The sequence below is a fragment of the Choloepus didactylus genome, chromosome 10 (assembly GCF_015220235.1).
Source record: "Choloepus didactylus isolate mChoDid1 chromosome 10, mChoDid1.pri, whole genome shotgun sequence".
NCBI classification, from domain to species: Eukaryota; Metazoa; Chordata; class Mammalia; order Pilosa; family Megalonychidae; genus Choloepus; species Choloepus didactylus.
The window spans coordinates 12,725,478-12,741,770 of NC_051316.1; the positions used below are offsets into that span (position 1 = coordinate 12,725,478).

Sequence of the window (16,293 nt, forward strand, 5' to 3'; positions counted from 1 at the left end):
TTATTTTTTCAAAAGGAAAAGACTTACCTGAAACAGTAAAGATAATGAAGTCAATATAAAGCACTGGAGATTAGTCTCATAACATACAGAATCTTTCTAGGCAGATTACTTACATTTTGAGTAGAACCTTTTACAGTTTCTTACTAAGAGCAGACTGATAATCCAAGAAAATTCTGTCATTTTTACACAGAGAAAGGCAAATTCTAATTTTGCATCAGGATATTGTCTGATAAAAATATAAAATATTTTGTAAACTTTTAGCCAAAGTTCATCATAAAATTCCTTTTCTTCCCAAACTATTATCTGTTCAGGTTTTATCCTTCACATTTGTGAATAAAGTTTTTCAGTGTAATAACTCAGTTTAATTAAGCACAAATTCACCTTTTTTATCATTTTAAACATCCAGACATAATGCTTTAGCTTATTTGATCAGTGAAGTGTTTAAGTTTAGTAAGATTATACCCAATTAGTACAAAATTGTATGTTTTGTACTGTACTTAACATAGGCAGCTCAGAAAATATAACTTTTTATTTAACTAACAATATTACACCAGTTATGTTTGCCAAAGGTTTACCTAAATTCTGGGAACTAGAGTTTTTTAAAAAACATTGGGTTTAGTTGTTTCATTTAAAGCTGTCAAAGTGGAATATACCAGAAATGCATTGGCTTTTATAAAGAGGATTTATTATCTTACAGATTTACAGATCTAAAGCCATACTAAGTCATCAGCAAGAGGATACCTTCAATGAAGAAAGGCCAGTAGAGTCTGGAACACCTCTGCCAGCTGGGAAGGTACGTGGCTGTTGTCTTCTGGGCCTTTGATCCTGGATTGCATTGCTTCCAGCTTCCGATTCCAGTGGCTTTCTCTTTAAGCATCTGTGGGTTCTTAGCCTCTCTGGGGCAAACTTTGGGCTTCATCTCATAGCTTATCATCACCAAACAGCTTTCTCTGCATTTCCAGGCATCTGGGTCTGTGTTGGCTCTGAGCTCTCTCTCTCCCTGAGGTCTGTTAAGGATTCCAGTAAGCTAATTAAGACCCACATTGAGTGGGCGGGGTCATACCTCAAATAATATAGTCAGAAGGGCCCCCCCAACAGTTGGGTGGGTCAAAACTCCATGAAAACCTCGTTTTCATTCATCTCTAGATGTTTAGTGATTTCTCCTGCTATTTCTTCTTTAACCCACTGATTGTTTAGGAATGTGTTGTTTAATCTCCAGATATTTGTGGATGTTCTGGATCTTTCATGGTTATTGACTTCTAGTTGTGGGTTTGTTTCAGTGTATTATGTGTGGAGTTCATTGAGCATCTGTGATTTGTGTATTTATGTCATGTAAAAGGGTTGGGAAATTCTCCCCAACAATGTCTTTGAATATTCTTCCTAGTCCTTTACCCTTCTCTTCCCCATCTGGAGCACCAGTGATTCTTACATTTGTGCACTTCATGTTGTCCATATCCCTGAGATCCACTTCAAATTTTTCAGTTTTTTTCACTGTTTATTCTTTTGTGCTTCCATTTTTCAACCTACTTTCTTCAAGTTTGTGTATTCATTCCTCTACTTCTCTAATCTAGTGCTGTGGGTATCAAGAATCTTTTAAATTTGATCAACAGATTCTTCTATTTCCATAAGCTCCTCTATTTTCTTATTTACTCTTGCAAACTCTTTTTTATGTTCTTCTAGGGTCTTCTTGGTATCCTTTATATCCTGAGCCATGGTATTGTGTTTGTTATTAACTTCTTTAATTGCTCTAAGTTCTGTATCTCCTCTGATTTTGTAATTTGGGCATTTGGATTATCCATATCTTCTGGTTTCTTCATATGCTTTATAATTTTCTGTTGTTTTTGGCCTCTTAGCATTTAACTTGATAGGGTTCTTTTAGGATATGCAGGCTTATTTAAACAATTATCTGTAATTTGACAGAGCTACAGCTTGGTGCAGTGCACTTTCCCTGACCTACCAGCAGATGGCACTCCTGACCCACCTCTTACTGTCAATCCAATTCTCCCCAACTTCATTTATGCAGTGAGTGGGGGTCCAAACCATGTGGATGTCCAATCAGTGCACCAATTTTCCATGTGCATTGGGGACCACTAGCCCTGTGGGTGGGGGGGTGTGCCCTGTGCAATTTGGCAGGGAAGAGGGCTTTAAAACCCAGTACTCTCAGCCATTCCTGGGGCTGTGGCTGGAATGCCCTGGGACTGCAGCACACATCCAACCCTTCAGCTCAGACTCCCCACAGTCCTTCTCTGCCATGGCCCACAAGTCCTTTGGCTTGGTGTAGGGCCCCTGGCATTTCTGTGCAACACCCCTGCCTCTAGGCTGTGCACCCAGCAGGCTGCTGCAGAGAAGTGTTTGCTGTCATAAGCCAGCCAAATCCCTAATTTGCTTAAGGAAGCATTCTGCCATGGCACTACAAACAGGTATCTCCAAGCCTGCTGCAAAGATGGCTGCATGGGGTGTGGAAACTACTCACTTCCATGAATGTCCACCTGCTGCAGTAACTTGCCTTTGGCTTGGTGGCCTTCAGCTGTGGGTATGCAAAGGGCTATCAACCCACCAGATACCAAGGCAGGTGCCCAGGGCATGGAAGGCACACAGTCTCTCGGTTTCTCCCCCACTGCAACACGAATCCCTCTGCTGTTTTCCCAGTGGCTCTCTGGATCAAACACACGACTCCAAATGCAGTCTCTCAGTTTCTCCAAGTGCTCAATCAGTATGGATATATAAGTCCCTGCCCAGCTGGTGGAACCCTGGCACCACTATTCTGGAGCACTTTCTGTTTTCCATCTAGTGTTTTTCACAGAATTCTCGGCTCTGTCTCTCCTAATCTGCCATCTTGGATCTTTCTCTCTGTACAGTTTAATTTGTCCAAAAAACTCAGCATGATACAAAGCTTGGTTCTAAGAGGGACTTATCCATGATCTTGACATGCAGCTAGAAAGCAGTGAACACAAAATAGCTTTGCTTGGTTACCCATTGCTCATGGGGGCTGCCAGCAGTCTCCTTGTCTTTCACTTCAGACACCAGAGTCTATCACAGATAAACTAAGGCATTTAAAAAATCTTAATTCACTTATTTGGGCAAAAAGAAATTTGCAGATTGGTCAGTTGCATGATAAAACTGGCAAGGAGTTCCACTGAAGGACTGGAAAGGGCAAGTTTATATAGGACATATGCAGAAAGAAGGGAGGGAATGTTCTGATTGGCGTGTGTTAAGTTTCCATTTTACATAGGGTTGTGTTTACAGTGGGGAGCAGAATACATAGATTAGAATGGTATGTTGGTGCATTCTCATAAATCTCTGTATTAGAATGAAACTGGTTTATCACCAGGTGTTTCTTAATTGCAGTTCTGTAGGGTGGTGTTCTAGTTTGCTAATGCTGCCAGAATGCAAAACACCAGAAGTGGATTGGCTTTTATAAAGGGCGTTTATTTGGTTACGCAGTTACAGCCGTAAGGCCATAAAGTGTCCAAGGTAACACATCAACAATTGGGTACCTTCATTGGAGGATGGCCATTGGTGTCCGGAAAACCACTGTTAGCTGGGAAGGCACGTGGCTGATGTCTGCGCCAAAGTTCTGGTTTCAAAATGGCTTTCTACCAGGACGTTCCTCTCTAGGGCGCAACTCCTCAAAAATGTCACTCTTAGTTCCTGGGGTGTTTGTTCTCTCTTAGCTTCTCCAGAGCAAAAAAATGAACCATCAATATGTTGCATACAAGAGACTCATCTTAGACACAGGGTCACAAAGAAATTGAAAGTGAAAGGATGGAAGAAATTATTTCATGCAAGCTACAGCCAAAAGAAAGCAGGAGTAGCAATATTAATCTCAGATAAAATAGACTTTAAATGCAAGGATGTTATGAGAGACAAAGAAGGCCACTACATACTAATACAAGGGTTAATTCAGCAAGAAGAAATAACAATCATAAATGCTTATACCCCCAATCAAGGTGCCACAAAATACATGAGAGAAACACTGGCCAAACTAAAGGAAGCAATTGATGTTTCCACAATAATTGTGGGAGACTTCAAAACATCAGTCTCTCCTATAGATAGATCAAACAGACAAAAGACCAATAAGGAAATTGAAAACCTAAACAATGTGATAAATGAATTGGATTTAACAGACATATATAGAACATTACATCCCAAATCACCAGGACACAAATTCTTCTCTAGTACTCATGGAACTTTCTCCAGGATGGATCATATGCTGGGACATAAAACAATCCTCAATAAATGTAAAAATATTGAAATTTTCAAAGCACATTCTCTGACCAAAATGGAATACAATTAGAAGTCAATAACCATCAGAGACTTAGAAAATTCACAGATACCTGGAGGTTAAACAACATGCTCCTCAACAATCAGTGGGTTAAAGAAGAAATAGCAAGAGAAATTGCTATATATATATAGAAATGAATGAAAATGAAACACAACATACCAAAACTTATGGGATGTAGCAAAAGTGGTACTGGGGGAAATTTATAGCACTAAATGCGTATATGAAAAAGGAAGAAAGAGCCAAAATCAAAGAACTAATGGATCAACTGAAGAAGCTAGAAAATGAAAGCAAATAATTCCTAAACCAAGAAGAAGAAGAAAAATAACAAGGACTAAAGCAGAAATAAATGACATAGAGAACAAAAAAACAATAGAGAGTGTAAATAACACCAAAAGTTGGTTCTTTGAGAAGATGAACAAGATTGACAAGCCTCTAGCTAGACTGACAGAATCAAAAAGAGAGAAGACCCATATAAACAAAATAATGAATGAGAAAGGTGACATTACTGTGGATTCCCAAAAAATTTTAAAAATTATAAGAGGATACTATGAACAACTGTATGCCAACAAACTGGATAAGGAAGAGGAAATGGACAACTTCCTGGAAACATATGAACAACCTAGACTGACCAGAGAAGAAACAGAGGACCTTAACCAACCAATCACAAGCAAAGAAATCCAATCAGTCCCACAAATAAATGCCCAGGGCCAGAGGGCTTCACAGGGGAATTCTACCAAACTTTCCAAAAAGAACTGACACCAGTCTTACTTAAACTGTTTCAAAACATCGAAGAAAATGGAACACTACCTAACTCATTTTATGAAGCTTACGTCAATCTAATACCAGAGGCAGGCAAAGATGCTACAAAAAAGGAAAACTACAAACTTATCTCCCTAATGAATATAGATGCAAAAATTCTCAACAAAATACTTGCAAATCGAATCCACAGATACATTAAAAAAATCATACACCATGACCAAGTGGGGTTCATTCCAGGCATGCAAAGATGGTTCAACATACGAAAATCAATCAATATATTACAACACATTAACAAATTGAAAGAGAAAAATCAAATGATCATCTCAATACATGGTGAAAAAGCATTCACAAAATCCAACATCCCTTTTTATAAAAACACTTCAAAAGGTAGGAATTGAAGGAAACTTCCTTAATATGATAAAGAGCATATATGAAAAACCCACAGCCAGCATGATACTCAATGGTGAAAGACTGAAAAGCCTTCCCTCTAAGATCAGGAAGAAGACAAGGACACCCGCTGTCACCACGTTATTCAATATTGTGCTGGAAGTGCTAGCCAGGGCAATCCAGCAAGACAAAGAAATAAAAGGCATCCAGATTGGAAAGGAAGAAGTAAAACTGTCATTGTTTGCAGATGATATCTTATATCTGGAAAACCCTGAGAAATCGATGATACCGATACTAGAGCTAATAAATTTAGCAAAGTAGCGGGATACAAGATTAATGCACATAAGTCAGTAGTGTTTCTATATGCTAGAAATGAACAATCTGAAGAGACTCAAGAAAAAGATACCATTTTCAATAGCAACTAAAAAAATCACGTACCTAGGAATAAACTTAACCAAAGATGTAAAAGACCTATACAAAGAAAACTACATAACTCTACTGGAAGAAATAGAAGGGGTCCTTAAAAGATGGAAAAATATTCCATGTTCATGGATAGGAAGGCTAAATGTCATTAAGATGTCAGTTCTACCCAAACTCATCTACAGATTCAATGCAATCCCAATCAGAATTCCAACAACCTACTTTGCAGGCTTTGAAAAGCTAGTAATCAAATTTATTTGGAAAGGGCAGATGCCTCGAATTGCTAAAGAAACTCTACAAAAGAATAACGAAGTGGGAGGACTTACACTCCCTGACTTTGAAGCTTATTATAAAGCCACAGTTGTCAAAACAGCATGGTCCTGGCACAAAAATACACATATTGATCAATGGAATCAAATTGATAATTTGGAGATAGACCCCCAGATCTATGGCTGACTGATCTTTGATAAGGCCCCCAAAGCCACTGAACTGGGACATAACCATCTTTTCAACAAATGGGGCTGGGAGAGTTGGATATCCATATCCAAAACAATGAAAGAGGACCCCTACTTCACACCCTACAGAAAAATTAAGTCAAAGTGGATCAAAGGTCTCCATAGGTAAAAGACAGTACCATAAAACTCCTAGAAGATAACGTAGGGAAACATCTTCAAGATCTTGTATTAGGTGTACACTTCCTACACTTTATACCCAAAGCACAAGCAACGAAAGAAAAAATAGATAAATGGGAACTCCTCAAGCTTAGAAGTTTCTGCACCTCAAAGGAATTTGTCAAAAAGGTGAAGAGGCAGCCAGCTCAATGGGAAAAAATATTTGGAAACCATGGTATCTGACAAAAGACTGACATCTTGCATATATAAAGGAATCCTACAACTCAATGACAGTAGTACAGACAGCTCAGTTATAAAATGGGCAAAAGATATGAAAAGACAGTTCTCTGAAGAGGAAATAGAAATGGCCAAGAAACACATGAGAAAATGTTCAGCTTTACTAACCATTAGATGCAAATTAAGACCACAATGAGATACCATCTCACACCAATTAGAATGGCTGCCATTAAACAAACAGGAAACTACAAATGCTGGAGGGGATGTGGAGAAATTGGAACTCTTATTCATTGTTGGTGGGACTATATAATGGCTCAGCCACTCTGGAAGTCAGTCTGGCAGTTCCTTAGAAAACTTGATATAGAGTTACCCTTCGATCCAGCGATTGCAGTTCTTGATATATACCCAGAAGATCTGAAGGCAGTGACATGAACAGATATCTGCATGCCAATGTTCATAGCAGCATTATTCACAATTGCCAAGAGATGGAAACAACCCAAATGTCCTTCAACAGATGAGTGGATAAATAAAATGTGGTTTATACACACGATGGAATACTACACGGCAGTAAGAAGGAGTGATGTCATGAAACATATGACAGCATGGATGAACCTAGAAGACGTAATGCTGAGTGAAATAAGGCAGGCACAAAAAGAGAAATATGCTACCACTAATGTGAACATTAAAAAATGTAAAAGAAATGGTTTATAATGTAGAATGTAGGGGAACTAGTGATAGAGAGCAATTAAGGAAGGGGGGAATGATAACCCAATAAGAACTTATAAGCTATCGTGGGTAAATTTAACTTTCTGAGTATGCCCAGGAATGACTATGGTCTGTTAATTTCTGATGGGTATAGTGGGAACAAGTTCACAGAAATGTTACTATATTAGGTTACTTTCTTGGGGTAGAGTAGGAACATGTTGGAAGTAAAGTAGTTATCTTAGGTTAGTTGTCTTTTTCTTACTCCCTTGTTATGGTTTGAAATGTTTTTTTATCATATGTTTTTAAAAAAAATTTTTATATAGTTGATTTTTTTAAAAAAAAAATTAAAGGAAAAAAACAATGAAAAAATATGCAGAGCCCCCTTGAGCTGGTGGAGAATGCAGGGGTATTGGGCTTCCCCACCTCGGTGGTTGGTGATGTACTCACAGACATAGGGCACTGGCAGTTTGATGGGTGAGCCCTCTACCACAGGACTTGCCCTTGGGAAGACTGTTGCTGCAAAGGAGAGGCTAGGCCTCCCTATAATTGTGCTTAAGAGCCTCCTTCCGAATACTTGTTTGTTGCGCAGATATGGCCCTCTCTCTCTAGCTAAGCCAACTTGGCAGGTGGAATCACTGCCCTCCCCCCTATGTGGGATCTGACACCCAGGGGAGAGAATCTCCCTGGCAACATGGAATATGACTCCTGGGGAGGAATTGGATGGAGAACATCTTGGCCAAAAGGGTCAAGGAAATGAAAGGAAATGAAATAAGTTACAGTGGCAGAGAGATTCCAGAAGGAGCTGAGAGGTCATCCAGGTGGGCACTCTTCCGCACAATATAGACAACCCTTTTTAGGTTCTGGTGAATTGGAGTAGCTAGCAGTAAACACCTGAAACTATCAAACTACAACCCAGAACCCATGAATCTTGAAGACAGGGATTGTATAAAAATGTAGCTTATGAGGGGCCACAATGTGTTTGGGAAAGCCGTATGGACCACACTCCCCTTTGTCTAGTTTATGGATGGATGAGTAGAAAAATGGAAGGAAAAAAACAAAGGCACCCAGTGTTCTTTTTTACTTTAATTGCTCTTTTTCACTTTAATTATTATTCTTGTTATTTTTGTGTGTGTGGTAATGAAGGTGTCAGGGATTGATTTTGGTGATGAATGCATAACTATGTAATGGTACTGTGAACAATCAAATGCATGCTTTGTTTTGTATGACTGCATGGTATGTGAATATATCTCAATAAAATGAATTAAAAAAAAAAACTAACATAGAGCATAGGTATTATTCTGCAGGTTTACTTGGTTCCTGAACTACCCTTATCATAGCACCTGAATGAGGTTGTTTGCCGCCTTTTTGTATACGGATGGTGAGAGAAAGGCAGGGGAAGCTTAATATACACCCCATATACATAGATGATGGCTGGGACAGTTACTGACCAAATTTCATTCTGTTCAGCTTCATATCAAGTTGCTTACACCTTGTAGTGTGTGCGCATTATTTACCTCAGCTCATTTTAGGTGCTGGTGACCTTAGCTTATTGAGGTGAAGATTCTGGGAGATACATTGGTGAGCAACATTTACAAAAAGAAAATCGTAGAGGTGTCTGTTATTTTTCAATTGATTTATCTCTTGCCTACCACACTCAGATTCCTTGATGTAGAGCCCTTTGTAAATACAGAGAATGTTTTGTTCTCAGAGTAAAATATTCACATTTCTCATTCATTTACTTTTTCCCTCCCTAGGAACTGTATTCACTGAACATAGTAGGAGCTATCATGAGTCAGTTATAAGAATGAAATCCACAGATTGCATACCCTTCCAGAAATAAGGATCAACATTGAGTTATTTTTGTCTTAATTCCTGCATTCTTAGATTTTTTTCTCAGGTCTATTCTTTTAAAAAACCTCATCTCAGCCATAATGGGTAATAGGAATTAATGGGCATTATTCAAGGAAGTAGTCTTCCAGCAAAACTTCTTTTGTAAATACAAGGATCTTTGTAGTCTAATCATTGCTATTTTTCTGTTAATAAACATCATCCTAAGCTTGAATGCCTGCAGTCAAATAAAATTCACAATAATATGTAGAAAAATTAACAAATGGAAAAATGGCACCATATATAAAGCTGATAAAGGACAAACAAGAAGAAATCTTTAGCCACACTTATGCAAAAATAAAGAAAGTTTGTTGAGGTTTGTTTACCATCACCGTGGGAACCATGAATGGAGTGGGGCTCTGAATGGCCAGGGTCTAAAGTTGTGGGGCAGAAGCCATAATCACCCTCACAGGTTAAGCAGTCCCCCTTGCTGGGCTCCTGAGACTCCTGTTTCCCCCACACCCCAGTTTGGGGAAACCTGATTGGGGGCCTACCCCACTACGAACTAGTGGTGTGACACGGTAAAGTCATCCTACTTGAGTCTCAGTAAATTCAATAATATTTTGATTAGACAGGGACAGAAGGTCACTGTAGAGAAGGGATTCTAGGTAGAAGGGGCTGCCTCAGAGTGAGTCCTGTGGTATTGGGTCAAGCATCATGTCACAGATGTGCCATTAAGATGCATCCAGAGCATCAGCCAGGAATTGGCATGGGCTTAGTGGGTGGAGGTAGGGATAAAAGTCCAATGTCCAAGTTCCAATGTGGACAGAAAGAAGAGAAGGAGTAAAAAAAAGTCTGTTCCCCACTCCTGTTCATTTGCTGGACCCTCCTTCTGATGTTCAGTGCTGGCCCTGTGGTGGAGGCCACCATGACCCACCAATCTCCTGTCTTAGGCATAGAAACAGGTGTCTTGCTCCCTGCCAACATCCACCTTTTCAAGTCTTGGGGTAGCTAAAAACAACGCCAAGCTGAACCTCATTTTGGGGAAAGGAAATACAAAAATTCAAATGCCCATGACAATGACAACAGGCAACACATCAGCATAATGAGTGCCACTGAGAGCTCCGTGGCCCTAATAAAAACCACAGGAATCTCAGAAAGCCTCGGTACCTCTGGCTACAAATGGAATAGAAGTGAGGTAGTGAAAGACAGCTCTGTGTTGCAGAATCTGTTTCTAGAACACCCAAGTAGGAAAGAAAACCTCCGAAGGGGCTGATGCCAGATATTTCTTGGATGAATTCTTCAACAGTGTTGACAAAGTAGCTGATCTCCTTCCATCCTAAATCAGAATGAAAAGGTCAGGCAGGCAGAAGCTGGATGAACACTTGAGGAGTCTGAAATGACACGAGTGCTGCATGTGACACAAGACTGAGAGGAAAATGTAGGTGAAACCTTGGAACATAAATCAGAGCCCTAATGAGCACCGTCATCTGAAGTTCTGACTCTGCAAGATAAGAAAGACGTGTCAGTCCTTGGCCTAATTTTGTGCATTTTCTTCTCTGCCAAAACAGGCAGAGAAGAAAATGCAGAAACAGACCTCGTTGCTGAGGTCTGACACAGGTCTAATCATGTTAGACCTCAGTAATGATACATTTATGATGGAGTCCCCAGTACAAGGACTGCCTCCTGTGTATTAACAGTTACCCTGACTAGGCACATTCAGCAGGGTGTCCTTCATATGGTCTTATCCATTATTCTTATATTCTGGGGTGCTCTCTGATCTATGTAAGGAAAAAAAAATTCTTTACAGCTTAGTTTAATTTATTGTTATATATTTATTGTTATATATTTATGTTACATATTTGATTCTTTTAGTTGCTATTGTAAATCACATTTTTTTCTTGATTTCTCATAATTCATTTTTGCTGTACAGAAATGCCACTGATTTTTGCATATAAATCCTGTACATCTCCACTTTGCTGAATTTGTTTATTACCTGTAGTATATTTCTAGCATATTCTTTGGGATTTTCTTTATAGGTTCATGCCATCTGTGAATAGGAAAAGTTTTATATCTTCCTTTCCAGTATGGATGAATTTCATTTCTTTCATACTTGCTCTGGCTCTTAAAGTACATTGTGGAATAGCAGGGTTGAAAGTGGGCATCCTTGTCTTGTACCTCATTTTAGGGGGAAAACTTGTCTTTCACCAGTGATTATGATGTTAGCTGGGGGGTTTTCACATATGCCATTTATCGTGTGGAGGGAGTTTTCTTTCTAGTTTTCTGAGGGTTTTTAGCAAAAGAAGGTGTGCAAGAATCTCTAGCAGAACTGAAAGCAAGTAGCAAGAGTTCTCTGTATTCAACTTTTTGGTGGAAATATTTCTGTGTGGTAGAAACAACTTGATGGACAATAAGACAGAAAAGAAGAAAACAAAGGACCTGAAGAACTCATAAAATGGCCAATTATGCCTGGATTAATGAATAACCGGCTGTGCCAGTTTGAATGTATTATGTCCCCCCAAATGCCATTATCTTTGATGTAATCTTGTGTGGGCAGATGTTATTGGTGTTGATTACGTTGTAATTGAGTGTTTCCGTGGAGATGCAACCCACCCAACTGTAGGTGATAACTCTGATTAGATAATTTCCTTGGGGGTATTGCCCTGCCCATTTGGTATGGGCCTTGATTAGTTTACTAGAGTACTATATAAGCTCAAATAGAAGGGGCGAGCCTGCTACAGCCAAGAGGGACACTTTGAAGAACACACAGGAGCTGAGAGGAGCTGCAGCTGAGAGACACATTTTGAAGACAGCCGTTGGAAGCTGACACTGACATTTTGGAGAATGCCATTTTGTAACACAACCTGGGAGCAAGCAGACACAAGCCACATGCCTTCCCAGCTAACAGAGGTTTTCCAGACACCAATGGCCTTTCTTTGAGTGAAGGTACCCTATTGCTCATGCCTTACCTTGGGCACTTTATGGCCTTAAGACCGTAACTGTGTAACCAAGTAAACCCCCTTTTATAAAAGCCAGTCCATTTCTGGTGTGTGCAAAAGGGCAGCATTAGCAAACTGGCACTGGTGTGTGCAAAAGGGCAGCATTAGCAAACTGAGTCTTTTGCAGCTGCTGGACACTCTTGTCTAGAGGCTTGGCAATCAGATTATTCTCTTCTGCCATTACTTCAGTCCCTTTTGGCACCTTAAAAAGTTTCAAAGAGAGAAACACTTTCCCGTTCCAAGTCCAGACATCTGACTGGGTGAATGGGTCATCAAGGTAAAAGTGGATCAGGAAGTTTGGCAATTCAAGTCCCCTAGACCTAGACTTGAAGGCCTTCATCATGCTTCCGGAATGAGCCACCTTGCTCTGACTGCTACACCTTTCTGTTTTTTTGGGCACCATTCTCTATGGGGTTTGAGGCCCTGACCTGAGTTTGTTGAGTATACTCCTGGAAAATAAGTCATCCAACAAATAATTGGTATTTAATGAAATTAAGTGTGCTTGTTTAACGGTTAACTGGTATGGTACTTAGATTAAGTACCTATTGCCTGTTTTATTAATTGGTGTATTCAGTTTAGTTATTAGTTGGTGTGTTGCTTAAATATATAGTAATAGTTAAGTGTGTTGAAGTGTATTGGAGTCTTACTGATTACAGAAATTCTTTAAAATGGGACCTTTTGGACTTTATTGAAATATTTGAAAGGTTTTAGTTATTAGTCTATGAGAAAAAGGTTTATTTCTGCAACACAATCAGGCCTCAGTATGATTTAGAATCAGGAGAGAAATAGCCTGAGAAAGACTCTATGGAAAGGTACTATATTATAGTTAGAGTTCTGCAAAAGAGAGCAGAAATGGGATGATTTAATTGTGCTGGTTTGAATCTATTATTTCCCCCACAAAAGCCATGTTCTTTTAATCCAGATTGTGGGTGCAGACTTACAGGTGAATCTTTTGATCAGTTTGTTTCCAGGGAGGTGTGACCCACCCAACTGTGGGTGAGACTTTTTGATTAGATTATTTCCGGGAGGTGTGACCCTGCCCATTCAAGGTGGGTCTTGATTAGTTTACTGGGGTCCTTAAGAGAGCTCAGGGGCAAACATCTGAAACTTGGAGATGCAGACAAAAAGGTGTTTGGAGATGGTACATAAGAGATGAAGCCCAGAGTTTGCTCTAGAGAAGCTTAGGGAGAACCACCAGATGCTTAGAGAAAAATGCCCCGGGAGAACAAGGACAGAGCCGAGAGAAGCTAAGAGAGACAAGCTCAAGGACATTTTGAAGAAAGCTATTTTGAAAACAGAACCTGGGAGCAAAGGACCAGCAGATGCCAGCCACATGCCTTCCCAGCTGACAGAGATGTTCTGGATGCCCATAGGCCTTTCTTCAGTGAAGGTGTCTTCCTGTTGATGCCTTAGTTTGGACTCTTTATGGCTTTAGAACCGTAGATTTGTAACCTAATAAATCCCCTTTATAAAAGCCAATCCATTTCTGGTATTTTGTTTAATGATAGCTTTAGCAAACTGGAAAAATGTTTATTTGATTCTTTATTTGTCCCTCTCAAACGTATTTCTGTGTTTTTGTTTCTTGTGACTTTCTATTTCTATCTGCCTGTTCAATGTATTCTCATACCTCCAGATGATAATGGCAATTAACAGAAAAAATTCATAAACAGCTCTAATCAAATTGCTTAAAAATACATAAGCACTTTTATATAAATATATAAATTAGTACTCCTGAAGTCCAAAAAAAAAAAAAAAAAAAAAGTGAAAGAAAGGAAGAAAGAAAGAAACTCTCTGGACAGCAGTGTTTAAAGCCTTAGTTTTTGTAATTACTGTAAGCAAACCTGTACATTAGAAAGAAACCACCTCCCGAATTACCATAAGCCAGCAGAGGGCTGCCTTGGGAAAAGGCAAGACTTTTCCCAATTTTCCAAGTCACAGCATTAAGTAAAATAAATACAATAATTGGAAACAACTAAAAGATGGACATAGGAATTCTCAAATCCTACCTCTCTCATTTAAAGCTTTTGAAACCACATTCAGGGGTGGAGCAAGATGGCAGAGAGTTGTGGAATTTAGTTAGTCCTCTAGAGCAACTAGTAAATAACCAGGAACAGCTAGTGAATAGTCTGGAACAACTGTTAGGGGACATCCGTGACTGTTCACACATCATACACCAGTCAGGAATGGGTGGAACAGCTGAAATTACAGCATGAAAACTAAGTAAGACTGCAGAGCTGGCACCCCTCCCTTTCCAGCATGGCAGGCTGAGTTGCCAAACTTCTCAACAGGAGAAAGAAGCAGTCCCTGCCTGGATCATGGGAAAGTAGCTCAACCAAACTCCAATTGCAGTTTTAATTTAAAATTTTGGACTATTGAATGTAAGCCACAAGAACAGTAAGCCCTAAGCAAGCAGGATCTGAGGTTCCTCACTGCAGAGAGGAGGCAGGGCTGAAGGAAAAACAAATACATAACTAAATAAAAACAGAGGCTTTTGGAGATGGCTGAGCTCAGAATACCAGAAAACAGCTGTGTCCCAAGAAAAGGGGTGCTGAGAACTGGGTACAAACACTGGTCCACTGGTGGGAAATGGGCTGGGGACTGGCTCTGAAAAGGGGCTTTTGCTCTTTTTCCTTTTTTTCTCTCTCACTCTAAGCAACCCATTAGAGAAAGCCTCAGGCATTTTCAGTTGTCAGTGCTAACCCAGGCAAGGGTGGAGTTAGACAAAGGAGGAATTCAAGTTTAGAAGATAACATCCTGAGGGGTGAATCTTCCCTAAGAAAAGGGGGTGAGGCTCAGCTCAAGCAGCAACCCTCCCTCAGAGAACTCAGACCCCAGGGCCTGGGGGGGGGGGGCTTGAGGGCATAGGAATCCTGCAGTTTCACCTGGCTCAGTCAGACAAAGCCTGTGCTCAAAGGCAGAACAGACTCTGAGGACAATTAAGTTACTGAACAGCACCACTTGCTGGACAGTCTACATACCCTGTATGGAAACCCAGCCCTGTTTTGGCTAAGAAATAGGGAAGACTGAACTGTTAATGCAGGGCCCCAAAACAAACCCAGGTCTTGCTAGCCAGTGGAAAACAGAGCACTACTGGAAGCCAGCAAATATGTATTACTACACATTGTGAACTTTCTGGGGTGCTCAGTACCTACCTGCCATCCCTGTGGCAAGACATGGTGGACACCTGATTTTGGGGAGAAGTCTGGGGGGGCAGAGCAATCTGACAGCTGGCCAAGGAGAGAAAAAAGAAAAGATATAGATCAAAGTCAAGCAACAAGAAAACCTTAGGCAAAAGAGAAAACCTCCAGAATAAACAAAAGTCAGATGCCAGGACACCAGGAGAAAATCATGAGCCACATTATGAAACAAGAAGATATTGCCCAGTCAAAATTAGAAACTAACATTTCAACTAAGATTCAGGGGTTGAAACAACTAATTATAGTTGCTCAAAGAAATCTTTTATATGAAGGAGGTGAGAATATGACAAAAGAGGTGAGGGCTATAAAGAAGACACTGGGTGATCATAAGGAAGAATTCTTAAGCTTGAAACAAGTGGCAGAACTTGTGGGAATGAAAGTCATAATAGAAGAGATGAAAAACAATAGACACATACGACAGCAGACTTAGTCAGAAGAAAGGATCAGTGAGATGGAGGACAGGACATCTGAAATCCTGCACACAAAGGAACAGATAGGGAAAAGAATGAAAAAATATGAGCAGGGGCTCAGGGAACTGAAGGACAACATGAAGCTCATGAATACACGCATTATAGGTATCCCAGAAGGAAAAGAAGGAAAAAGTGGTAGAAGGAATAATAGAGGAAATAATGAATATTTTCCAACTCTTAGGAGAAACATAAAATTATAGGTCCAAGAAGCACAGCATACCCCAAATGGAATTGATCCAAATAGACCTACTCCAAGACACTTAGTAAGCAGATTTTTGAATGTCAAAGACAAAGATTGTGAAAGCAAGAGAAAAGCAATCCATAATATACAAGGGAAGCTCACTAAGACTAAATGTGGATCTCTCAGTAGAAACCAAGGATGCAAGAAGGTAGTGG

General features: G+C 39.9%; 1 protein-coding gene across 2 annotated transcripts in view; it reads left to right on the plus strand.

The window, feature by feature from the left end:
• The first annotated feature begins 695 nt into the window (after positions 1-695).
• LOC119504659 (zinc finger protein 596-like) overlaps positions 696-16,293 on the plus strand; it is a 48,024-nt gene continuing 32,426 nt past the window's right edge. The window contains exon 1 of one of the 2 annotated variants that reach the window (XM_037797025.1): positions 696-793. The gene's annotated coding sequence lies outside the window, so the exon portion shown is untranslated. The remainder of the gene's footprint in view (positions 794-16,293) is intronic. The other variant, XM_037797021.1, reaches the window with a different exon arrangement.